The 26,997-nt window shown below is 43.9% G+C and overlaps 1 protein-coding gene and 1 long non-coding RNA gene across 5 annotated transcripts in view; one reads left to right on the forward strand and one right to left on the reverse strand.

The window, feature by feature from the left end:
- RSU1 (Ras suppressor protein 1) overlaps positions 1–26,997 on the forward strand; it is a 225,916-nt gene that overhangs the window by 187,507 nt on the left and 11,412 nt on the right. The gene's annotated exons all lie outside the window — the stretch shown is intronic.
- The window catches only part of LOC141585451 (uncharacterized), a 119,462-nt gene that overhangs the window by 13,218 nt on the left and 79,247 nt on the right, over positions 1–26,997 (reverse strand). Inside the window, exon 4 of the long non-coding RNA XR_012518931.1 lies at positions 1–25,623. This exon is cut by the window's left edge and continues 13,218 nt beyond it. This is a non-coding gene — a long non-coding RNA (uncharacterized LOC141585451). The remainder of the gene's footprint in view (positions 25,624–26,997) is intronic.

Raw genomic sequence — 26,997 nt, forward strand, 5'->3', positions numbered from 1 at the left:
AAGGAGATAAAACATCAGTGGAGAAAGAACACAGAGAAAAGAACATGACGGAAAGTTCCTAATGATTTCGTGCAGTTATGAAATGGGTGTCTTTTTAGCAACATGTATGATATGCTACAGGCAATATTCCAGGCATGCATTCTAGAGTAATCTTTAATGAATAAGTAAACAAAGGTCAGGTGAGGTGGCTTGACCTGTTGTAATGCTGGCATTTTGAGAGGCCCAGGCAGGAGGATCACTTGAGCCCAGGAGTTTGAGACCAGTCTGATCCACATGGTGAGATCTCGTCTTCACAAAAACTAAAAAATTTTAAAAAGTAAACAGCGCCCATAAATACTCTTTTGGGGATTCCATGGGATTTTTAATTTTTTTTTCCTCAAAGTTAATTTATAATTTGTTAAATGAGGTGGCTGTTATAAAGTAACAATATTAAAAAATAAGTTTTTTCTAGTGTTGGATCTCAGTCGTTATTCATCATACAAGACTGGCTGGTGGCCGGGTGCAGTGGCTCATGCCTGTAATCCCAGCACTTTGGGAGGCTGAGGTGGGTGGATCACGAGGTCAGGTGGCCAACATGGTGAAATCCCGTCTCTACTAAAAATACAAAAATTAGCTAGGTGTGGTGGCGCATATCTGCAGTCCCAGCTACTTGGGTGGCTGAGGCAGAAGAATGGCTTGAACAAGGAGGTCAGAGGTTGCAGTGAGCGGAGATCACGCCACTGCACTCCACCCTGGCAACAGTGAGACTCATCTCAAAAAAAATAAAAGACGACTGTGGTGGCAGACACAGAAATTTCCCCTTGGTTTCACAGGTACCTAAATTCCATTGTTCCAGAGCGGAACAGGTATGTTTGAGGGAGCGGTGATGTTATAAGAAACTCTTTTACAGTTCCTGAGATTTTTCTCCGATTATACTGAGGGTTGAATTTCCAGATACTTTTTCTTGCATCCAGGGAAGGAACTTTAGGGGAATTGTATTTATTGAATCTCATTTTTATTTGCCTGATCATTTTAATTCTTACCATGCGGTAATTCAGTGACCTCAATTCTCCCTCTCCTGAGCCAGAAAGGAAAGCCCTCTGTGTTGAAAGAGACTCAGCCTCCTCCCTGTCCTAGTTCTGCAGAAAGAAAGCTGTACCTTTGTAGAGACCCTCCTGGTGCCAGTAGAGACTGGCATTTTAGTCCTGTTGAAAAGGTTAAGGAGGGTAGGTGCCAGCTGAACAGCATAAACAGCTGATACTCAAGTCAGGTCTCCCAAACAGCAGCATCAGCATCACCTGCTAACTTGTCAGGAATGCAGAGTCTCAGGCCCCACCCCGGACCCACAGCATCAGAATCTGCCCGAGCATAGGGTCCCCAGGCAATTCTTGTGCACACTGAGGTGTGGGGAGCTCTACTGGGGGTCTAGCAGGCTCCCAAGCAAAGCCCAAGCTGCTAGACAGAAGAACACAGCCTGAATGTCACTCCCTGGCAGCAGTGTTGATAGTGCGGTGGCCCAGAAAGCAGCATTTGAGGACTAGATGAGGTAACAGAACAGTCAGGACGAGAATGACCCGAACACAAGCAAAGCTGCAAAAGTGACAAATCTCTTTTCATGGACCTTGTTGCCTGTGTGGTTGAGGAAGAATTTTTTCCCCCTTTGGAGAAGAAATTTATTCCACATTGATGGGAAGGTCAAACAGTTCAGTTCAGTGAATAAAAAGTAAGAATTACTTTGAAAAAATTTAAAAAAGAGAAGCAAAAACTTAGTTATAAACCAAACTTCTCAAGGTTCTCATGTTCGTCTAAACTACAGTGCACTCTGTCCTGTATTTTTTTCCTTGGAAGTTCACGTTTCTTATAAAACAACTACAAGTGAAAAATCTTACGTATCATATAAAATAATTACTTGTATCTGTTGTTGAGAAAAAATATACTGCAGACACTAACAAATGCCTGAGTTTAAAATGTAAAATTTCTGGCAATCGGTTGTTTATTCTAATTACAACTAAACTTGAAACTTACCTCACAGAAAAATTATGTGGTCAGTGACATTTTTAAGGTGTATATTGAAAGAAATTAAGCATGATGTACACAACTTAAATTGATTAGAAGGTAAATCAGACCTGAGAAGTGTGAGCACATGGTTTGCGTAACGTGCTCTGATATGGAGGAAGACGGCATAGTCTTTGATTTTATAACGTATTGATATTGTTACTGAAGGTCAAAGCAAATGGAAGTGTTGCAAGAATGTTTGAAACTCTCCACCCTAACTTCTAGGATCAGGATCTCCAAACTGCTAATTAATGAAAAGTCAGCTGCATATATTGAGATGTTTAATCAATTGGCAGATTGTTGTCAATAAATATGTGTCGTAAGTGGTTTGTAATAGACAGACTAATGAAGTACCCTCTGTGAGTGTCAGAGCTATTTGGAAAAATCTCTCTCCCTTCTGGGCGGTGTGCCATACGTGATTAGTCTCCCTCTGACTCAAGGAAGAGTGCCCTTCAACATTGCTGGTCTCACCTTTGGATGGAGGAGCTGGAGAACCAGAAAGTAAATTTTATTTTCTACTAGCAGTTAGTCAAGCAGCAGGAGGTGGAAAGGTTGCAACTGATAATATTAATGATCGTCAGAGAAGCCGACATGTCTTAGGCACTTGTTTCTCTATGTGCTGGACTCTGCAGTCAGTGCCGTAATTCAGTTCCTTTTTTTTTTTAGATGGCGTTTCACTTTTGTTGCCCAGGCTGGAGTGCAGTGGCGCAGCCTTGGTTCACTGCAGCCTCCACCTCCCGGGTTCAAGCGATTTTCCTGCCTTAGCCTCCCAAGTGGCCATGCCACCATGGCTGGGTAACTGTTTGTATTTAGTAGAGACAGGGTTACACCATGTTGGTCAGGAATGTCTCGAACTCTTGACCTCAGGTGATCTACCTGCCTTGGCCTCCCAAAGTGCTGCGATTACAGGTGTGAGCCACCACACCTGGCCAGTAATTCAGTTATTTCTTAATCTTCACCCTATGAGAAAGATTCTGCAACCTCTCTGATCCTTTCTATTACAGACATTTTTGTTATGCCCCTAAAATCCTGAAATAGATCTTGTAGCTAACATAACCTGCTCTACACGTAATTGTTTTAAAAGTCATTATAATTCCCCAACTATAACATAATGGAGAAATAAAGGCAATGGAATTGACTACTGAATACATTCAATACTTAAATTCTTGTTTCTGGCTGTAATGGGGGGAAATAAGAGGCATTTACATCTGTGCATAGAAATCCAGAGAATCTCACAGCTATAACTGCAGACCGATAGAGAAGTGATGTTCTAGCTTCTCACACTAGAACTGGTCTTCCTGTCAGTCATGTGATATTATAAACTGGTGAATACTGCTCAGAAAAGTTCCCCCCCCAAACCCCAAATTCAGTCTCACCTCGACTTGCACATGAATTGCACTTCTGGAATATCCAGTATTTATTGTCACTGGGCAGAAGATGCTTTGCATTCACATATAAAACACATTTAGGTTCGAGGCTCAAATAGTTGTAAAGAGAGTGTTCCCTTCCATGAATCCCCACTGGGACATTGAGAAGGCATGCATCGTGGGGGACCACTCCCAGTGCTCAGACCTGGCTTGCTAATGAAAGACAGCTGGCATCCAAACCGTCATTCAGTAAATACCAGTAGAATCCCCCACCATGACTACCCTACAGGTTTCCAAAAGTCTACAAGGAAGTGGTGCCACCCCGTGAGACAAGTGTGAGAGATGATTTTCATATCTATGATTTTCATTCATCCTTTTCAGATGTGGCAATGAAGCTTCAGTAATTTCCTCAGAGAGACAGAGCTAGGAGGTAAAAGGGTTGGGATTCAGACTCCGATGTCTGACCCCAGAATTTTTGCATTTAACCCGCTGTTCCATCCTCCCCAGAGCATCAAGACAGGCCACAGAAGAGCCCAAGTAGGCTTACTGGATTCTTTTTTAAGAGTTGTGCTTGTTAGAAGGAAATGACTGATCAGGCATGGTGGCGCATGCCCATAATCCCAGCACTCTGGGAAGCCAAGAGTTCAAGACCAGCCTGGGCGATATAGGGAGACTCTGTCTCTACAAAACATTGAAAAAAAAAAACAAAAAACAAGTTATCCAGGTGTGGTGGCATGCACGTGTGGCCCCAGCTCCTCAGGAGGCCTAGGTAGGAGGATCACTTGAACCCAGAGGTTCAAGACCAGCCTGGACAACATAGGGAGACCTTGTAAATGTAAAATAACGAATTAGCTGGATGTGGTGGCATGCACCTAGAGTCCCAGCTATCAGGAGGCTGAGGTGGGAGAATCGCTTTGCCTGGGAGGTTGAGGCTGCAGTGGGCCCTGATCACACCAGGATGCTCTAGCCGAGACAACAGAAGGGACAAGAGGGATCTTGTCTCAAAAGAAAAAGGATTGATTGACATGCACTGAGCACCCATCCCATCACTTGCCCTCTGTAACACCACGCCCCGGTGCTTTGCGTTTGCTGAATATTCACACCAGCCTGGCCGTGTGGTTAGTTGTAGATAATCCCTTGTCACAGACAGGAAGCCTGAGTCTGAGTCGTTTTCCAAGTTAACCAACCTCTGAGAAGCAGAACTGGATTTCAAGCTCATTTTGACTTCAAAGCCCAACCTCCTGCTCCTAATCCTTCGACCCGAATGGGCCCTCAAGAGGATGGGTGTATATAAGCTGCTGATGCCATCCGCCCACCTCTTTGTGAATTCCCTCCACGTTCTTTCTCATGGCCTGATAAGTAAGGTGAGCAAATAATGTATTGGCCAGCCAGGACATTTTTGAGAGTGACAGGGGACACTTACTAGGACATTGATGTGAGTCACTCAGTGATGCCTATTTCAGGGCCTTGAAGAAGGCCCTTAGCAAGCCTGAGCAAGTCATGGTTGAGGCTTATACACAGAGCGGAAAAGCATCATGGGACTCATGATGGGGATGCACTGGGGACCCTGCTGTCGCAGGAACCCTGTTTTGCTGCTTTCAGTGATGAGTGACCATCTTGAGAAGGATGGTGACATTACTCTTTTGAGGTCTTTTCTAGTTTAAAACATCTGAACCCCACTGTTTTCATGAGGCAGGTGTAGGTGAGCCTTGGGGCATCATGAGAGTGTGTGGGGAGACGCCTGGTGAGGACACACCAGACCCCACGAGACAGAAGCTCTTCACAGTCGGTAACTGGGAGACTGAGGCTGCTTGCCAAGTCCAGCCTGGATCACTTCCTTTCAGGAGCGGGACAAGAGAAGGCTTGCTTCAGCTTCTGTGTAAAGCTAGCAGTAAACGAGTACAAGGGATGGATTCTGCCTGAATTTACCCAAGCTTCTGCACTTGCCTTTGTTTATTATATTAATAAATACTATGCAGCTAATGTTCCCATCTGGCAGGGCAGAGAAAAGAGCATAAAAATGCAGTTGTGGTTACATCACTGAAATACTAATGAAGGTGATACCCACTTGGCATGGTGGAAAGGTGGGTCTTTGTCTCAGAGTTCTTAATTAAGAACTGCCAAGTGACTACTATTAATTAGGAAGCCAGCTGTAGCCTTCAGTTTCCTGGTATATTTCTTCTTAGGAACCTGTGACGGGAGTCAGTCTGAGCCTTTTTTAATCAATCAGCCCATGAGCAATTACCTATTAAACATACCTTGCATGCATAGGACCAGGCTGTGTGGACAGAGATTTATAAGATATTGTCTTTGCCTTCATAATCTCCACCTACTCGAACAGTGTGCACAGATAGAGAGCCAGTGTTTCAGAGAGTGAAGTCAAAGCATTTTCAGAACACTGTAAGTAAGAGAAGTGTGGCATTGGGGGATCAGGAACTTTTCAAACTATGCCAGTGCCCTCCTGCTCCAGGGATGCAGTGGTGAGCCAGTGTAAGTGACGGGAGGGTATCATACCCCTGGGATGCTGGGGCACGAGGGTCATTCTGGACCACCTGGCAGACTGGAGAGTTGGAGTTCAGAGGGAGGATTCACAGAAATAGCTGGGATAACTAGAGCTGGGCTCCGAGGAGGAGGGATCGGATTTCCAGTGGGCAGCCACAGAGGTGGAAGAGGTCAGGGCAGTGGGACCAGAAAGGGAAGTAACTGGCATTACGCTGGGATGACTACTTCAGCCCTTCAGCTCTCTACCAGCCATTGCATTATTGATTCTGTTGATTCTGCTCACACTTACACACACACATGCAAGCCTAGCCTCTTGCAGGGACCTGATACCCTGAGCTAGAGGACAGGGGAGAGGTTATAGATGGGACTCAATAAACCATGTGTAGCGGACATGACCACCCAGCAGGTCCTAAAATCGTACCTAGAACAATACCTAGTTGTGGATCATCCCTTTTCACAAACAGGGAGCCTGGGTCTGAGGCCTTAGACTGAGAAGCAGAACTGGGTTTCAAACTCACTTTGACTTCGAGCCCAACATCTAAGATCTAGGAGTAAAAGCCAGAGCTCAAAATGAAGCATCTCAAAACCTATGTTTTAATGTCTCTTGACACTGTGTTAATATCCATTGGATTCTAGTCTCCTGAATCTCTTGTAACTGGAGAAGAGTTTTATGACAGTAACTTGTAATGACGGGTCAACAAACATGAAAAAATACTCAACAGCACCAATCATTAGAGAAATGCAAGTTAAAACCGCAGCGAGACACTGTCTCACACCAGCCAGAATGGCTGTTATTAAAAAGTCAAAAAACAACAGATGCTGGTGAGGCTGCAGAGAAAACAGAATGGTTATACATTGCTGGTGGGAATGTGAATTACTCAATCACTGTGAAAAGCAGTTTGGAGATTTCTCAGAGAACTGAGAACAGAATAACTGTTCAACCCAGCAATCCCATTAGTGGGTATATATCCTAAAGAAATAGTTCCCCCATAAAAGACACATGCATGTTTGTCACAGCATTATTCACAATAGCAAAGGCACGGAGTCAACCTGGGTGCCCATCCGTATACATTCGGATAGTGTATACGCAGCATCCAAATGTGGTGCGTATCCACTGCTGAATATTGCACAGACATAAAAGAATGAGATCATGTCCTTTGCAGCAACATGGATGGACCTGGAGGCAGTTATTGTAAGCGAATTAACACAAACAGAAAACAGGATTACTGCATGTTCTCACTCTTAAGCGGGAGCTCAGCATTGGTCTTCATGGACACAAAGATGGCAGCAGTAGAACTGAGGACTACTGGAGGCAGGTGGGGTGGAGGGAGCAAGTTCTGAAAAACTATTGGCCGGACGCGGTGACCCAGGCCTGTAATCCCAGCACTTTGGGAGGCTGAGGCCGGCAGATCACGAGGTCAGGAGTTCAAGACTAGCCTGACCAACATGGTGAAACCCTGTCTATCCTAAAAATACAAAAATTAGTTGGGCATGGTGGCGCATGCCTGTACTCCCAGCTACTCCATAGGCTGAGGCAGGAGAATCGCTTGAACCTGAGAGGCAGAGGTTACAGTGAGCTGAGATCGTGCCACTGCACTCCAGCCTGAGTGACAGAGCAAGGCTCCATCTAGAAGAAAAAAAAAAAAAAAATCTATTGAAAAACTATTCTCAGAACTTAGGTGATGAGATCATTCATATTCCAAACTCAGCATCACACATTTTGTCCAGGGAACAAATCTTTACATGGACCCCATGAAAGTTGGGGACAAAAAGATTAGTTAGAATGTACTTTTTCTGGACTTACACAGAGTGTTAATTATTACGACTTTTTTCAACTTGAGTTGTCTCACGTGCAGCTGTCTGATTTCATACCTAGACACTCCTATCACTGAGCTGTATCTGCAAAATTGCAGTTGTTTTAAATTGCTTGCCTGAGTGCTGTGGGTCTTATTCAGGGGTCCTGAGTCCAGGCATCTATGACTCTCCATGCTGCTTGATCAGCTTTCTTGAGTAGCATTTCTTTTAAATCATCGAAGAACAACTCCAGGGCAAGGATCCTTAATCTCCATCCTGGGCCGTGGTGATTCACAAAGGCTTATCCTTTGTAGATTTAGGCTCATCTTTCAGGGAGCTCAATTCGATGTGCTTTTTTCTCCTCGAACTCTGCCATTCAACCTTTTTCCCCCTGTATCTATTCTCACTGAGGGCTAATTTTAGTTCAGGTTGCACTTGTGTGCATGTGTGTGTGTGTAAAAGCTCTCCAGCCCCAGTTTATAGCCTTTTTCAATAAAAAGAGACATCCAGAGAAATCTTTTTCCCACATGAGCACTTTTTTGGAGTGTTTTCCAGAACGCTGCCTGCCGCTCTAAAGTCAACATCAGTTGCTCTCTTTAGGACTCTTCCCTAATGCAGTAGTTCTGAAATCCCTGAATATTGTTACAAGCACAGTTCCCTTCCAAAAAAAAAAAAAAAGAAAGAAATATTGAAAATGGTGGATCTATGCTTTTCTTTTCCACTTTGGAGCTTGGAGAATTTTGTTGACTTTGTGTCATCAGCCTCAAATTGAATCTGTTACATAGCCAGTGTGAATAGAAGCTATACAAAAACACAAGGCAAGCACAGAAATACTTTTTCAAGGGAGATATTTTGCCATATTCAAATAGCACCTGTATTGGGGTCTTAAAATTTTAATTTTCCCGGGTATATTAGTAGGCGTGTGTGTGTATGGGGTACGTGAGATGTTTGGATACAGGCGTGCAGTATGAAATAATCACATCATGGAGAATGGAGTAAGCCATTCCCTCAAGCAAGGCCTCTGAATTATCTTATTTTTCCTTTACTCAGTTCAGTTCTCAAATTTGCTTCTAAAGAAACTTTATAGCAGTATTCTAAATGATAACTAAGTTTCATTTGCTGTGAATAAAATTCCATAGTCATTGATAGGGTTTGGCTGTGTCCCCACCCAGATCTCATCTTGAATTGTAGCTCCCATAAACTCCACATGCCATGGGAGGGACCCAGTGGAGGTGACTGAATCATGGGGGCGGGTTTTTTCCATGCTGTTCTCGTGATAGTGAAGAAGTGTCATGAGATCTGATGGTTTCATGATGAGGGGTTCCCCGGCACAAGCTCTCTTGCCTGCCACCATGTAAGATGTGTCTTTGCTGCTCTTCTGCCATGGTTGTGAGGCCTCCCAGCCATGTGGAACTCTGAGTGCATTAAACCTCTTTTCCTTTATTTATTATGCAGCCTCGGTTATGTCTTTAGTAGTGGTGTGAGAACAGACTAATACAGTTAAAATTGACAGCTGGCATCTGTGTACACACGGTCTTCTCATAGAAGATTTTTGGGAACCACCACTGGAAGCAGATGTTATATTTCAGGGCCTGAGGCCGGGTACAGGAAACAGAGCCAGTTGTCCCAAGTGTTAATATTCATAAGGGCCTCAGATTTAATTTTTGCCTGTAAGTTTCTCACACCCGAAATCTTCAACCTCAGCACTGTTGATGTTTTGGGCCATATACGTCTGTGCTGATGGACACTGTCCTCTGCAGGGTAACGTGTTCAGTGGCATCCCCAGTCTCCACCCGCTAGATGCCGGTAACACACAGCACACCCCCACAGGCGCCCCTAGGTTTGACAATCAACAACCAAAAATGTCCCTAGACGTTGCCAAATATCCCCTGGCAGGGGCAGAACTGCTCAGGGTAAGAACCACCGTGTCACACATAAGTCATGATGTTGCTTTGACTCTGACATGTGTCCTAGGCCTTAAACTATTACTTGGTTAAGTATGCAGATTGAGAAAACACCGCAAGGGATTTCTGTAGAGTCCCTCTGCACCTAATTTGCCTTCAGGGCTGCCCAATTTGCATCGTTCTTTGTTCAAAATGGAAAGAAGGGAGGGAGGAATTTTTTACAAAATAAAAATCACTATAATTTTTGAGACCACAGGTTTTTTTGTTGTTGGGGTTTTTTTGAGGGGCAGGGCAGGGGCAGGGAATGGAGTCTCGTTCTGTCACCCAGGCTGGAGTGCAGTGGTGAATTCTTGGCTCACTGCAACCTCCACCTCCCGGGTGCAAGTGTTTCTTCTGCCTCAGCCTCCCGAGTAGCTGGGACTACAGGCGCACCCCACCACACCCGACTATTTTTTTGTGTGTTTTTTGTAAAGACAGGGTTTTACCATATTGGCCAGGCTGGTCTCGAACTCCTGACCTCGTCATCCCGTGCCTCAGCTTCCCAAAGTGCTGGGATTATAGACATAAGCCACCAACGCCCGGGCAAGACCACATTTTTTAAACATTTTTGTTTAAAATGTAATTCACCTCCCCCCAAAATGGAAGATTGTTCTGGCCTCTCATGAGACCTGTTGAGGCTACACCTGGTTCCCTCACTGTAGAGGGGAGGTAGATCTCTCCACTGACTTGACAGCTCCCAAAGAAATCCCATGGGGAAATGAAAGACCAGATCCTCCCTCCCCTCCTCAGGTGTTTTTCGCTTATATATAGATATGATTCCTTTCAAGAAAAGCCAGAGAGAAACTGCTTCAGTATCAGCCAGTATTGACATCAACAGCAGCCCACATTTTTGCGAGATCCTACTTATATTAAGTACATTTTTGCTTTTAACTTTCACAACACTTTAATGTTGCTGGTTAATATTATTGATCCCTAATTTTTTACGAGAAAAACTGATGCTTAGATGGGTTAAAGAACCTGCCCAAAGCCACACCGTGGACATTGCTATTCTGATAAAACAAGAGTTGAAGCAGTTTCTCCAAAAACAGACAAATGTTCACAGTAATTATGAAACATAGCATGGATTCATAGGTAGCCTCTCAATAATTACGGTTACGAGTATATGGTTATATTGATGCCATGATTTTAATTTAAATTTATAAACCTTTTGGCACCCTGTGATTGTTACTGGTTTTTTTTAAGAATCTCCGAAGAAAACTTGAAAGAAATATATCAAAATACAAGCCGAAGTTACGTTTAAGTGGTATACTGCTGCAGTTTCCTTTTAAACTCCCTTGCGAATTTCTAAATGGGTTGCAATATATTTTTACTTCTTTGGAAAATAAAATTTATAAGTTAAAAGTGAAGGGAGATGGAGCTAACATAACTGCGAAAGTTGCTTTGTCTCTGTAACTCTAGCGAGGAAATGACCATATCCTGTCCATGTCCAGAGGTGCAGGCGTCCGTATGTCTAGGCTCAGGAGTCTTTCAGAGTAGATTTGATTTGTATCACTGAGAAGAGGGTTCTGTCCTGCCAACTCTTGTTCAGGGAAACACACAAGACTCCTTAGGGAACCCAGTGAAGATAACTACTGATGAGAAGCAGGGCACTGACGGACTCTGTTTCTGTTTTAATTCTACACTGGGGTGAGATTAAGCTGTATCTCCCAATAAAAAGAGCAGGGCAGCTGATGTGTGCCTAGACCGGTTTACTCTGAATCACATCAGTTGTCCTGTTGCCATCACAGAGGGGAAACTGATGGTAGAGCCTGTCACCATCGGCTCTCCCTGGTGAAGACTCGTATCTGGAACCACATAGAGAAGATGGTGAGGTGAAAACATGGTATCCTCTGTCACATACTGCCGGGTAGATGCTTGCTGCTGGCAGAAGGCATAGACTACTTTGTAAACCACGTGAGTACTGTGTCAAGTTTTATTATTCTTAAGGAGGCTTCCATCTGGGTCTTTCCATTCAGTTTTAATTTCTTAGCACTTCGTAATAGACGTGTTTTGAATTAGAGTACTTTGGTAATAATTATAAACATTGTCCTCAAGGGGAATCGTTTTCAATAAGGTGCTAAGCAGCTCATGTTCAGTCCTCATAACCACTGTATTAGGTAGCAGGTGCAATGCCCATTTTATTTATAATTTTTCTTAAAGTTCTGAGATACACGTGCAGAAAGTGCAGGTTTGTCACATAAGTACACATGTGCTGTGGTTGTTTACCGCACCTAGCAACCCATCATCTAGGTTTTAAGCCCCACATGCATTAAGTATTTGTCCTAATGCTCTCCTTCCCCTTGCCACCCGACCCCGACGGGCCCTGGTGTGTGATGTTCCCTCCCCATGTCCGTGTTTTCATTGTTCAGCTCCCACTTAAGAGTGAGAACATGTGGTATTTTGCTTTCTGTTCCTATGTTAGTTTGCTGAGGATGATGGCTTCCAGCTTCATCCATGTCTCTCCAAAGGACATGAACTCATTCTTTTTTATGGCTGCATAATATTCCATGGTGTATATGTGGCACATTTTCTTTATCCAGTCTATGATTGATGGGCATTTGGGTTGGTTCCAAGTCTTTGCTATAGTAAATAGTGCTCCAATAAATATATGTGTGTATGTGTCTTTAGAGAATGATCTATAATCATTTGGGCATATACCAAGTAATTTGCTGGGTCAAATGGTATTTCTGGTTCTAGATCGTTGAAGAATGGCCACACTGTCTTCCACAATGGTTGAACTAATTTACACTCCCACCAACAGTGTAAAAATATTCCTAATTCTTTACAGCCTCACCAGCATCTGTTGTCTCCAGATTTTTTTTAATAATTGCCATTGTGACTGGCCTGAGATGGTATCCCATTGTGGTTTTGATTTGCATTCTCTAATGACAAGGCATGAGGAGCTTTTCTTCATATGTTTGTTGGCCACATAAATATCTTCTTTTGAGAAATTTCTGTTCATGTCCTTTGCCCACTTTTTGATAGGGTTGGTTTTTTCTCATAAATTTAAGTTCCTGGTAGATTCTGAATAACGGGCCTTTGTCGGATGAATAGATGGCAAAAATTCTCTTGTATTCTGTAGGTTGCCTGTTGACGCTGATGCTCGTTTATTTTCCTGTGCAGCAGCTCTGTCATTTAATTAGATCCCATTTGTCAATTTGCCTTTTGTTGCCATTGCCTTCGGTGTTTTAGTCATGTAGTGTTTGCCCATGCCTAGGTCCTGAACGGTATTGCCTAGGTTTTCTTCTAGGGTTTTTATGGTTTGGGGTTTTACATTTTCTTTATGTTGAGTAATTTTTGTATAAGGTGTCAGGAAGGGGTCCAGTTTCAAGTTTCTGCCTGTGACTAGCCAGTTTTCCCAACACCATTTATTACATAGGGAATCCTTTCCACATTGCTTATTTTTGTCAGCTTTGTCAAAGATCAGATGGTTGCAGATGTGTGGCATTATTTCTGAGGCCTCTGTTCCGTTCCATTGGTCTATGTATCTGTTTTGGTACCATGCTGTTTGAGTTACTGTAGCCTTGTGTAGTTTGAAGTTAGTTAGCATTACGTTTTGTACCTTTTGCTTAGGATTGTCTTGGCTATACAGGCTCTTCTTTTGGTTCCATATGAAATTCAAAGTACTTTTTGGTAATTTTGTGAAGAAAGTCAATGGTAGCTTGATGGGAATAGCATTGAACTACAAATTACTTTGGGCAGTGTGGCCATTTTCATGATATTGATTCTTCCTATCCACGAGCATGGAGTTTTTTTCGATTTGTTTGTGTCCTCTCTTATTTCCTTGAACAGTGGTTAGTAGTTCTCCTTGAAGAGGTCCTTCATGTCTCTTGTAAGTTGTATTCCTAGGTATTTTATTATCTTTATAGCAATTGTGAATGGGAATTCACTCATGATTTGGCTCTCTGCTTGTCTACTGGTGTATACGACTGCTTGTCATTTTTGCACATTGATTGTGTATCCTGAGACTTTGCTGAAGTTGCTTATCAACTTAATGAGTTTTTGGGCTGAGATGATAGTGTTTTCTAAATACACAATCATGTCATCTGCAAGCAGAGACAATTTGCCTTCCTCTTTTCCTATTTGAATACTTTGTCTTTCTCTTGCCTGATTGCCCTGTCCAGAACTTCCAATACTGTGTTGAATAGGAGTGGTGAGAGAGGGCATATTTATCTTGTGACAGTTTTCAAGGGGAATGCTTCCAGCTTTTGCCCATTCAGTATGATATTGGCAATGGGTTTGTGATAAATAGCTCTTATTATTTTGAGATATGTTCCATCACAGCAGCTGGTTTATTGAGAGTTTTTAGCACAAAGGGATGCTGATTTTTGTCAAAGGCCTTTTCTGCGTCTATTGAGATAATCGTGGTTTTGTCATTGGTTCTGTTTAGGTGATGGATTACGCTTATTGATTTTTGTATGTTGAACCAGCCTTGCATCTCAGAGATGAAGCCAACTGGATCATAGTGGATCAACTTTTTGGTTTGCTGCTGTATTCAGTTTGCCAGTATTTTATTGAGAATTTTTACATGGATGTTCATCAGGGATATTAGCCTGAAGTCCTTTGTTGTTGTTGTGTCTCTGCCAGATTTGGGAATCAGGATGATGCTGGTCTTGTAAAATGAGTTAGGGAGGAGTCTTTCTTTTTTTGTTGTTGTTTCGGAATAGTTTCAGAAGGAATGATACCAGCTCTTCTTTGTACCTCTGGTAGAATTTGGCTTGTTGTTGTTGTTGTTGTTGTTGTTGTTGGTTGACAGGCTACTAATCACTGTCTCAATTTCATAATTTGTTATTGGTCTATTCGGGGATTTGACTTCTTCCTAGTTTAGTCTTGGGAGGGTGTATGTGTCCAGGAATGTATCTTTTTCTTTTAGATGTTATAGTTTGAGTAGAAGTGTTTATAGTATTCTGGTGGTAGTTTGTATTTCTGTAGGATCCCGTTTTTTGTCATGTCTTTTTCTTTTCTCTTTTCTTCTTTATTAGCCTGGCTAGTGGTCTATTTTGTTGATCTTTTCAAAAAACCAACCCCTGAATTCATTGATTTTTTTTTTTTTTTGCAGCTTTTTTTTTGTGTCTCTGTCTCCTCAGTTCTGTTCTGATCTTAGTTATTTCTTGTCTTCTGATAGCTTTTGGATTTGTTTGCTCTTGCTTCTCTAATTCTTTTAATTGTGATGTTAGGTTGTCAGTTTCTGATCTTTCCAGCTTTCTGATTTGGACTTTAGTGCTATAAATTTTCCTCTTAATGCTGCTTTAGCTGTTTCCCAGAGATTCTGGTACACTGTCTCTTTGTTCTCATTGGTTTCAAATAACTTATTTATTTCTGCCTTAATTTCATTATTTACCCAGGAGTCATTCGGGAGCAAATGATTTCGTTTCCATGTAGTTGTGCAGTTTTGAGTGAGTTTCATAATCCTGAGTTCTAATTTGTTCTAACAGTCTCTCTGCACTGTGGTCAGAGAGACTGTTAAGATTTCCATTCCTTTGCATTTGCTGAGAAGTGTTTTACATCCAATTATGTGGTCAATTTTAGAGTAAGTGCCATGTGGCACTGAGAAGAATGTATATTCTATTGATTTGGGGTGGAGAATTCTGTAGCTGTCTATTAGGTGCACTTAATACAGAGCTAAGTTCCAAGTGCTGAATATCCTTGTTAATTTTCTGTTTTGTTGATCTAATATTAACAATAGGGTGTTAAAGTCTCCTGCTATTATTGTATGGGAGTCTAAGTCTGTTTGTAGGTCTCTCAGAACTTGTCTTAAGACTCTGGGTGCTCCTGTATTCAGTGCATACAAATTTAGGACAGTTAGCTCTTCTTGTTGCATTGATCCCGCTACATTATGTAATGCCCTTGTCTTTTTTGATCTTTGTTAAAGTGTGTTTCATCAGAGACTAGGATTGCAACTCCTGCTTTGTTTTTGCTTTCCATTTGCTTGGTAAATATTCCTCCATCCCTTTATTTTGAGCCTATGTGTGTCTTTGCACATGAGATGGCTCTCTTGAATACAGCACATGAATGGATCTTGACTCTTTATCCAATTTCCCAGTCTGTGTGTTTTAGTTGGGGCATTTAGCCTAATACTGTTATATGTGAATCTGATCCTATCATCATGATGCTAGCTGCTGATTTTGCACATTAGTTGATGCAGTGTCTTCATAGTGTCCTTTTTCTATATATTTTGGTGTGTTTTTGCAGTGGCTGGTACTCGTTTTTCCTTTCCATATTTAGTGCTTCCTTCAGGAGCTCTTGTAAGGCAGGGAATGCTCAATTTGGATATGAGTAAAATAAGGCTCAGACCAGTTCAGGATTCCTGCGTCTGTGGCTCTGCATGGTGATTTATTCTTTAGCGATTGCTCTTGAATTTGGGGTAAGTCTATTTATTGTCTGTCATCTAAGGAGCTTTCTTTTTGGCTTCTGGTGCATATTAAAAAGTGGCTGTTTCTTCTTTTAAAAGCTTATTTTTAATTTTTGTGGGTACACAGTAGGTGTGTATATTTATGGGGAATATGAGATACTGTGGCACAGGCATGCAATGCGTAATAATCCCATCATGGCATGTTGGGTATCCGTCCTAGCAAGCATTTATCCTGGTTACAAACAATCTAATCATATTCTTTTAGTTATTTTTAAGTGTACACTTAAATTATTATTGACTATAGTTCCCTTGCGGTGGGGGGACTATAGTCAATAATTTAATCATTCACCAAATACTAGGTCTTGCTCATTCTGTGGATTTTTTTTTTTTTTTTAATCCATCGCTACCTTCCCTCCCGGCATCCAGTAACCATCCTTCTACTCTCTGTCCCCATGAGTTCAATTGCTTTGATTTTTGGATCCCACAAGTAAGTGAGAACATGTACTCACTGGTTCTTGATTTAACGTCGATAACATTTTCAGATTATTTTGCTTGTTTACAGTTTTTGTATGTTATACCTAATTTGAAATTGAGATACTGGTGAATTAACTGCTAAGCATGTTTCTTTCCATTAAGTACGGGGGAGCTTCCCTTACCTGCTTTGTACTTGTTCCTAAATGTTAGGGTTATCTGGCTCATCTCAGCGCTAACATTAATCCTTATCCATATTTTGAACTTTTTTTTTCCTGGCCTACCTTCTGTGTCCACCATCCCTGCGAGTCCCCCTGAATCCAACCCAGTAGTTTTTCCTTATAACGGCACATTCACAAGGAATACGGCCTGGTATGAGATTGTCTGGTCTATTTTCTCAATACACGTGATCCTCACATCCATCAGTAGTCTTCTGCACTCACCAGAAGCACGATGTCATGTGTGGGGAAAAGATTTTGTGTATTTTTTTTTAAGAGCCGTAGACATTTTAATAAAAGTTTCTTCTCAGCTTTTCTCTGATGTGTATCAGGAGGAAAGTATAGTAACAGAGAATATAGCATTACTGCAGCATGCCTGTCTGAATACATTTCAGTTCATTGAGCTAGATTTCCCTGAAAAGGGAACATTCCCAGCCAAGTCTGCCGTAAAATCATAACCACGGTGGCAAGCCCAGATCCTTGGTGCCTGCGGGTGTCATTTTCTCAATCTTTCATTCGCCAGCAGAGTGGCAGTCAGGATCAAAGCTAGTAGTCTAATCAAAATGAAAGATGTCCAGGCTTGGATGGGTCTGGGATGAAGCCAGCTGGTATTTCAGACCAAGGTGCTCACTCTCGGCGTGAACCCACACAGTCTCTGAACTCTTGTGCTGGTTGTGACTACTAAGGCGTGGTAGAAAGGTGGTCTCTGTGGAGACTCAGAGCCTGCTTACAAGCAATTCCAGGAGCAGGAAGCACAGAGACATATGGAAATTCCACTCTCAGGCTTAATATACAACTTGCAAAATGAATTTTTCATATTGACTTTTTTTTTTTTTTTAAATGGAAGAGTTCCAGCTTTGCCTCACTGGTGTGCCTTTTGGAGTTAGTGTCCTTTAAAGCAGCCAGAGGGGAAATAACTGTAACGTAAGCAGAGTGGCGTTTGAAAGAGAGAGCTGGGGGTGAGGCAATGATGATTTTGGAAACATTATTCTTGGTGTTGAATTGAACAAAGAGTTATTACTGAAGGAAGAAATACCCAGAAACGTATTGTTAATGCTCTGTTGGATTTGGGCCTGGAGAACCGTACTGTGAACTGAGTGGAATATGAATGGAGAGGAAAACAGCAAATTAAGGGGACAAATAACCAGAGGGAAGGGGATGGGGGAAGGTTGCCTGCTGGCGTCAGGAGAGAACATGTAAGCAGTGTCTGATGCATTTTCTTAAGAATCAGTGTGTTTGCAAATTGCTCCGTTGCATCTTAGCAAAATCTAATCTGGGTAACGAAGAGCTGACTAGCGAACATAGCTGGATGAATTCCCTAAGTACTCCTGAAATATAACAGAGCAAGGAACAGTATAATGAAAAACAACAGAGAGAGTAGCTACGGGCTTAACTTATGATCAGTGTTCATTACAACAAATGACATTTTCACTGCAGAGTTACCACAAGATTATTGACTCTTACGTAATATGGGTCCCATCTGAATAGATTCGAGAAGAGCTTAGCCTGTGAATGGGAGAGCTGCAGCCATAGGAGGACTGAAGATGTACTCAGTACCCTTATTCATGTTTTCAGTTAGTCCTAACGAGCTGCCTGTTCAGGACCAGGGACAGAGCAGAAAGACTGCACCTTCTTCCAGGCAGAAAGAAATCTTGGTGATTTGTCTTTGGCATTGACTGGCATGGTCATGTGTTATATTCAGTGGAGACCAGGCTCCGAAAGTGACTAAACTTGTTGGTAGTTTCATAGCCAAGGCCTCCTCCTTATGTTCTCTGCCATTTGCTATTTTCCTCAAGCATACATATTGCAACATTTAAAAAAATCTCTCTTTTGGAAAGAAACTGTGTTTTGTCTAAAACTTTGGGCACACAACCATATGGCATGTTGCAACTCTGTGGCTTCAACCACATTAGAATGGACAGCCCCAGTTCTGAGCACAGTGTGGCATTGCCTTGGTTTATTGAGCACCTTTTTTTTACCTGCTGAGCACTCTGTATTCATGTTATGCTGTCCTCCCAACAACCCTATGAGCTATGTGCTATTATTATCAGTCCTATTTTACAGAGGAGAAGGTACTCTCAGAGAGGTTAGGTAACTTGTCCAAGGGTACCCAGACGCCAGGAACCACTAAAGAATTTCAAAGTCATTTCTATCAGTCTGCTGTACATTCTAACTTCCACACGGGTGCTGAAAACATAAAGAGAGATTCATTCATATTCATTCTCTCTGTCTCTGGAAAAGCAGCCTGGTTAGTAAGTCTGTCCAGAACTCTTGCTTTCAACCAGTATCTGTGAGTCATACCAGCCTTGCTTGCTGTGTGTTGTAGAAGTTAACTCTACACAGGTTGTCTCCCATGAGAAGGGGTTTACTGTGGCTCTTTGCTGGAGGTGCCCGTGGCAGCCCTCAGTCTATGGGAGTTACAAGCAGAGCAAGGGAACTCAAAGAGGCCGGTGGGTAAGGGGCTGTCTTCTTGCAGGGAAAGAAACAAAGTGGTCTTTAGAAACAAATGTCCAAAGAATAATGAAGACCTCTATGGGAACGCACTAGTAGCATCTCCAGACCTAACCTTTTCTTTAGTTTTCAGTCGTATATTTCTAAATTTTACGGGAAAAAAAGTACCTCAACTAAGAGTGGGGAAGTTAAAAATACAATTAGTCCATTTATAATCAAGGGATTTCCTGTTTGTTTCCTATCACTTCTAAGTGCTTATTATCTTGTTTATAAAAGCCTGATTGGGACATCCCTCTTCCTGGCCACTGCAGCCTGTTCTGGAGACCTCCCTGCAGCCCCTCTTCCCTGGCAGTGTGCCCAGAGGTCAGAGCTGACAGAGGATAGAGGAGCCTGATGGGCCAGAGGCTAGACATAGCATGTCCACTCTAGGAGGAGCGCGGTGGCCTACTCCGGAAATGGCAAACTCACGAATGCACCTGGCCTGTGGCCACCGCTGCCTCAGCCCCCAGGGAGGGCCTCATGGATAAGGCGCCCTAGCCAGCTGGGCACTGGGGACCTTTGGCTCCCAAAACTGCTTTTGTTTTTGTGCTTTGGGGGAAGAGAGGCACTGTTTATTTTCCCCAACCAAGCAGCATTCATGGGCTTCGGAGTTACTCATTTTGGCCCAAAAACCTTTCCAATATTGTAACTATTACAAATAACGAAGGATATTGGGAAAATCTCGAGGTAAGTGGGACTCTAATTAACAGGTTTCCTCTGTGTGTGTATCCTTCCTTACTCTAAACCAGCAGTTCCCCAGCCTTTTTGGCACCAGGGCCTGGTTTTATGTAAGACAGTTTTTCCATGGACTGGCAGCTTTGGGGGCAGATGGTTTCAGGATGCTTCAAGCACGTTACATTTATAGCACACTTAATTTCTATTATTATTACATTGTAGTATATAATGAAATAATTATGTGGTACACCATAATGAAGAATCACTGGGAACCTTGAGCTTATTTTCCTGCAACTAGACAGCCCCATGGAGGGGTGTTAGGAGACAGTGACAGATCATCAGGCATTAGATTCTCATAAGGAGCGCACAGCCTAGATCCCTCACATGCACAGCTCAATAGGGTTCACGCTCCTATGGGAATCTACTGTCACTGCTGATCGAAGAGGAGGTGGAGCTCAGGTGGCGGCATGAGCAGTAGGGAGCGGCTGTAAATAAAGATGAAGCTTCGTTTGCTCACCCACCACTCACCTCCTACTGTGTGCCCCAGTTCGTAACAGGCTGCAGACAGGTACCAGTCCACAGCCCAAGGGTTGGCCACCCGTGTTCTGAAGTACTGAAATAACCAAATGCCAGGGTGACAGGAGAGAGTCCATCAGCCTTTAAAACGTTTTTCATTGAAGTACAAGAACCTGGCTCGGCTCCACCATATTCATATGCAGATTGTATCTGCTGTGCAGTAGCAGTGGCTTTTTGGAGACAGTTTCACTCCTGTTGCCCAGGCTGTAGTGCAATGGCACAATCTCGACTCACGCAACCTCCACCTCCAGGTTCAAGAGTTCTTTTGCCTTAGCCTCCCAAGTAGCTGGGATTGCAGGCACACACCACCACGCCTGGCTAATTTTGTATTTTTAGTAGAGACAGGGTTTCTCCATGTTGGATGGGCTGATCTCGAACTCCTGACTTCAGGCGATCTCCCCTCCTCCCAAAGTGCTGGGATTAGAGGCTTGAGCCGCTGTGCCCGGCCTGCAGGTGGCTCTTGATCTCTTGATTGGTAACTTGCCTGACTGAGAGTGTCCTCAAAGTCTAAAATCCTCACCAGAGTTCAAAGACATAGTACTTAAAAAAATTGTTAAATTTATGTAATTAATTTAATAAATTAATTATTCATTATCCAGTTACAGCTAACATAGATCATGAATCATGTTTAAATTGATGATATGTTGAAATGATATTTTGCCTATATGGGGTTAAATAAAATATGGCATTAAAATGAATTCCATCCAGTCCTTTTACAATGTGGCTATGAGAAAATTTAAAGCTACATTCGTGGCTCAAATTATATTTTGGACAGAGCTATTCTGTAGAAATATGTGGAATATGGAGTGTGTCTCTGCAAATTGGACGTACTAATGTGTGTTTAAGATTTTAGAAACAGCTTATGAGCAGAGAAGTTAACTCACTCGAGGTATTCAGTGCAGCAAATGCTACTAAATAAAAGAGGGCTTGTTTTGCCTTTTGGTGGAGATCGTTGGACAGAAATCTTGGATGGCGGTTGTTCAGGGAAGAATACTTTCCCATGAGAACGCTGTTGGGGTAGTAGGAGTCCATTGTTACGGAACATGGTGTGTTGATGTTTGAAAATAACGGGAGTGCACACGTTCCTTCGGAACGTTCCAGTGTCGTCGTACGGGGCCTGGGAGGTGCTTCGCTTTGCAGACCCTGCTCCTCTGGCATCTCCGCCCCACACTTTTACTTCCACCTCGCTCTCACCAGCTGTATTTAGCAATCTCTAGCACCTTCCAGGGGTGTTTTGTGGGTGCGATTCTTCGATGAAACACTTGGGATTCTTGGATGCAAGGGGCTGTTATGACAGGCTTCGGCTTTTCCCTCCCCACCCACAGCCACAGTTTTGCTTGCAGCCTACGAGGCCTGTTGGGGGCATTAAGCGGCTCAGGCTCTGGCCCAGCCAGAGGTAGCTCCTCGGCGAGGCTTTGCCAGGGTCCCACCCAGTTCCTTGCTGCTGCAGGGAGTCTTCTCAGAGATCGTTTTTAACATCAACCTTGAACCACAGACATCTTCTTTTGTAAACTTTTTGCACTTGCAGCCCGTACGTTTTGCTGAGACTCTTAAAAATCGGATTTTAGGCTGGGCACCATGGCTCGCACCTGTAATCCCAGAAGGTCTAAGGAGGAGGACGTCTAAGGCCAAGGTGGGAGGATCGCTTGAGGCCAGGAGTTCCAGATTGGCCTCAGCAATATAATGAGACTCTCCTCTACAAAATATTTAAAAATTAGCCATATGTGATGATGCGCACCTGTAGTCCCAGCACTTGGGAAGCCGAGACAGGAGGATCACATGGGCCCAGGAGTTTGAGGCTGTCGTGAGCTATGATCCCACCCCAGCCAGGGCAACACATCAAGACTCTGCCCCTAAACTAGGAGGAAATGGATGACAATTATTAAGTCTGCTGAATGTACCCAGGACTGCATGTTTTCATTCTTTTTTGAGAATTTTTTTTTGCAAAAAACTCAGAAATGTAAAAGTGACAAGGATGGATTCAAAGCCTCATCTCCTGTTGAGCTCTCAGAGATGCCGTCTCCATTATCCCTTTGATAGACGTTGCCTTGCTCCCAAATACCTCTTGTTTCTTTCTGCACACAAGCACGTTCCCTTGCCCACAAAGCTGGGCTCCTCCCTATCAGTGGGCAGTAGTTCAAAGATAGGCATCCGGATAGAGGAGAAACACAGACCCACCTGAGATGCTGTGTTTTGGGATAGGATTTACCACTTCAAAGAGAACATGGCTTACATGAGGAAGTTTGTCTTTGCCAGGGAAGCGGAGAAAGGTGCCAGGTGCAGTTTCTCTGAGCTGCTTCTGCCTAAAGCCCACCTGGTGAGAGCCACGTGGATAAAGCACAGGTAGGTAGTAGGTCGCTGGGTGTTCTCTGACTTTGATTCCTAAGGATTTTTAAAATACTACTCTATTTGTTCTATTTTTAAGTAGACATGGGGTATTGCTGTGTTTCCCAGGCTGATCTTGACCTCCTGGGCTCAAACAGTCCTCCTGCCTCAGCCTCCCAAAGAGCTGGGATTACAGGAGATATGAGCCATCCCACCTGGCCTGTTCCGTAAGTGGAACATGATTCACCTTCCAAAAAAATCCATGGGTGATGGAGGAAGGGAAGATGTTACAGTGCTTTCTAAAATCTCATGGTACTGGCCGGGCGTGGTGCCTGATGTCTGTAATTCCAGCGCTTTGGGAAGTCAAGGCGGGTGGATGGCTTGTGTCCAAGAATTCAAGACCAGCCTGAGCAACAAGGCAAAACCACCTCTCTACAAGAAATGCAAAACTCTGAGCTGGCAGTGGAGGTTGCAGTGAGCTGATGTGATACCACTGCACTCCAGCCTGGGTCAGAGCAAGACTCTGTCTCAAACAAACAAACAAACAAACAAAAAAAACTCATGATAATCATAGATTATCATGCCATAATCTAACCAGAGCACAGAAGGAATCTTAGTGGTACAAGCCCTGTAGAGTTTGACATCACATGATTTGGTTAAGGGTTAAACATGTGAATGTTGAAGTGATGTGCTCTGCAGGGTTCCTGGGCAAAGCATGTAAGTTCCATTCAGATGCCCAGCCCTGAGCAAGTTGACTCCTTTGCCTGAAGCACTTACCCTTAGTGAGTTCTGGCTCATTCCAACAGAGCGCCTGCTCAGTGTGTGATATATGCGGGGTAGCAGTGCTCACGCTGGAGAGTTACCACCCCTGTTTAAATCCAGACACCTCATTTTCTGTTGGGAGAAACACAGATCACCCTGCTGGGGGATGAATTCTAAAGCCTTCTGAATTCCAATTCACCGTTCTTTGCCCTGCACTCTGAAACCTATAGGCCTGAAAGTCGATTGAATGTGATGTTCCACTGACATGGTGTATTACTCCATTTTCACAAGGCTATAAAGACATACCTGAGACTGGGTAATTTATATACAAAAAAGGTTTAACTGGCTCATGGTTCTGCAGGAGGTACAGGAAGTATGGCGGCTTCTGCCTCTGGGGAGACCTCTGGAAACTTAGAATCATGGTGGAAGGCGAAGGGGGCAGGCATACCATATGGCACAGCCAAAATCAAACTGCGCTAGGGAGTCAATGCTACATGCTTTTCAACAACCAAATCTCGCGAGAACTCACTATCACGAGAACAGCACCAAGGGGATAGTGCTGAACCATTCATGAGAAACCACCCCCATGAGCCAACCACCTCCAACACTGAGGACTACAATTCCACATGGGATTTAGCGGGATCACAGAGGCAAACGATACCACATGAACTCATGTCACCTGCTGTGGTGAAATCATCAAGTCACCAGGGTGAAGAGAAACCGAGAGAGGGACAGTGCCAAAAGCAGACGGCCAAAATAGCCACAAGCAGGGAGAGGGGGAGGAACATCAGTAGTGATACCAATACGACCACGGATGCTTTTACCCTTTGTCCTTATCACAAAAACACGACAAAGCAAAGGCTTCTCTCTAGATACTGGCATTCCTTGTGATGGCACACCAGGTCTGTGTTTGTAATGCCACCTGCATCTACAGCCACAGGACAATGTGTGCCCCACGTGGCTTCCTTCACCTGATACTGCTTAAGACTTAGAGACTTAACAGATACAAAGTGCCAGAGAAGCTTCCTGTGCACACGCTGCCCAAGTCCTGCCCTGGCTGTGACCAGCCTAATGACTTCAGAGGTCATGAACGACCCTTGTGTGGCCATTCAGACTCTTAATTCCTTCCATGATGATAAAAATGCATTCTGATTTTTTTTTCCAACCGCAAAGGAAGAAAACACTAGTTTTATGTTAATGTTCGCTGGGCCTGGTGACTTGGACCTGTCATTCCAGCCACTGAGGAGGCTGAGATCACTTGAAGCCAGAAATTTGAGACTAACCTAGGCAACACAGCAAGATCCCGTCTATAAAAATACAGTTAAAAAATAATATATATAATGTTCATTTTAACTGAATTCTCTTTTATAAATAACTAACATTTTATAAAAGTCCTTTGTACCTTAAAGGAATTTACTAGAACCCCCTGGTCACGGTACTGTAGCCACCAGAAGACAAATGGCCTGGCTCCCTAGAGGCCTCACAGGCAGCGCTGCCGGACCTTTACTGAGTACCTGGTTTAGCCTTCAGCGTTAGAAGCCCTGCAAGCTGGCCAGGCATGCCTGTAATCCCAACTCTTTGGGAGGCTGAGGCAGGAGGACTGCTTGAAGCCAGGTGTTTGAGACCAGCCTGGGCAACATCGTGAGACCCTCCCTCCCTACTATTAAAAAAAAAATCAGCCAGGCATGGTGATACATGCTCATAGTCCCAGCTACTCAGGAGGCTGAGATAGGAAGATCACTTTGAGCCCAAGAGTTGGAGGCTGCAGTGAGCCATGATCGCACCACTGCACTCCAGCCTGGCCAAGAGAGTGAGACCCTGTCTCAAAAAGAAAAAAAAAAAAAAAAAACGAAACCCTGCCTCAAACTGAGGAAACCACCTAAGAACCTGTTGGAAGAACCGGAATTTCACAGCAGAGGATAGCTGCCCTAGAGACGAGACCACTTGCCTTGGTCTGTACCGCACACAGGCCTTCAGTACACGGCTCCAAGCGGGAAGCTGATGGTAGTCGCCTGACGAGCGTGGAATTGAGGACATCAGGAAATGATCCTTGGCTCAGAAGTTCAGTCAGGCCGTCTTCTTTAGGGTGACAGTTGTTTACGAGGCACCAGGAACTGGAGAAACAAAAATGATGTAATCGCTGCCTAATCGCTGCCTCAGGGATCCATGGATTTGGATACTACAATTCCTAGTAAGTGCAGCTATAGACACTTGCATTCAGTCAGTCAACAAACATTTCTAGTGTGTCACAGACACTGAACAAGACAGATAAGGTTCTGTGCTCTAGGAGTGAACCAGAGGAGGCAGGAAGCAGACATGAAATGAATAACTCTACTGTGATGAGTGGTATGATGGAAATGAACATAGCCAAAGATACTGATACCGCTTGAGACTTAGAGTCAAAGATGGAAAGCACGGACGAGGATGACCTGGCTAGGGGACTCACAGCTGCAGTAGACCCGGGTGATGTTGTGTTAGTCGGGACTCAGCATTGCTTTGATTGCAAGGAACACAAGGCCTAAGAGGGAGGGGGATGATTTGATTCTATACTAAAAATCATCCAGCAGTACAGCTGACTTCAGGCATGGGGACCCGTATAACGTCCTTGGGCCCAAGCTCTCTGTCCTTCACTTCTGCTTTATCTACCGGTTTCTCTCCCAGGCAGGCTGTCTGGCCACAGTGCCAGGACAGGGTCTGTACAGATCTGGGCTTGTCATTGCTACTTCAAGTAAAACAGAAAAGAAGGACTTTTCTTCCCTCCCAGTTTGAGCTCCATGCAAGGTCTGTTTTTCTCATTGGCCCCCCTGGACCCCCCCTGAGCCCCATGCTTGTGTGTGAAGCAGTTACGATGCCCCGGGGATGGGACACCCTGACAGGCCTGACTGAGTCATGTTGACAGTAACACCAGAAGCACAGCCAGACCCTGGAGTCTGAAATCCTGCCTTCACATCACTGTATTTCAACTCTGTGCCTCCGTTTCCCCACTTGTCAAATGGGAATGGTAGCAGCACCTGTCTCGGGGAGACCCCAAGACAAGCACTGCAGCCAGAGTGAGTAGCAGGGGCAAACAGGAGGCCCCTAATGGGCCTGGATCAGGGTTGTGGCAGAAGACAGGGAAGGGAGCTGGCCAAAAGCTGGACCAGACAGGTGAGGGTTGGTGTGCACAGGGGGGCAGTGCCGTGTTTGTTTTCTGTGCTTCCTTCGAGACACACAGTCCCGCCCGCCATCCGCAGAACTCACAGCTGCCAGTCCGCGCCGCCTGTATTTCCCGTTTTCAGTACCGACTCTGATGGGCAAATTCTCTCTCCAGCTCTGTTGCTATTGCTGGTCAGGGAATCACACTGGTGTTATTTTGGGTGACTTTGCCTGTTTCTACTTTGATCTAATCTGTGTTGATTTTTATCACTGAACACCCAGGGGGAAATCTCATTTCCCCATACATTGAAGTTTCGGGTTGGTGCCTCACTCTTGAGGCAACCAGAGTCATC

This window comes from Saimiri boliviensis, chromosome 8 (assembly GCF_048565385.1).
Source record: "Saimiri boliviensis isolate mSaiBol1 chromosome 8, mSaiBol1.pri, whole genome shotgun sequence".
NCBI classification, from domain to species: domain Eukaryota; kingdom Metazoa; phylum Chordata; class Mammalia; order Primates; family Cebidae; genus Saimiri; species Saimiri boliviensis.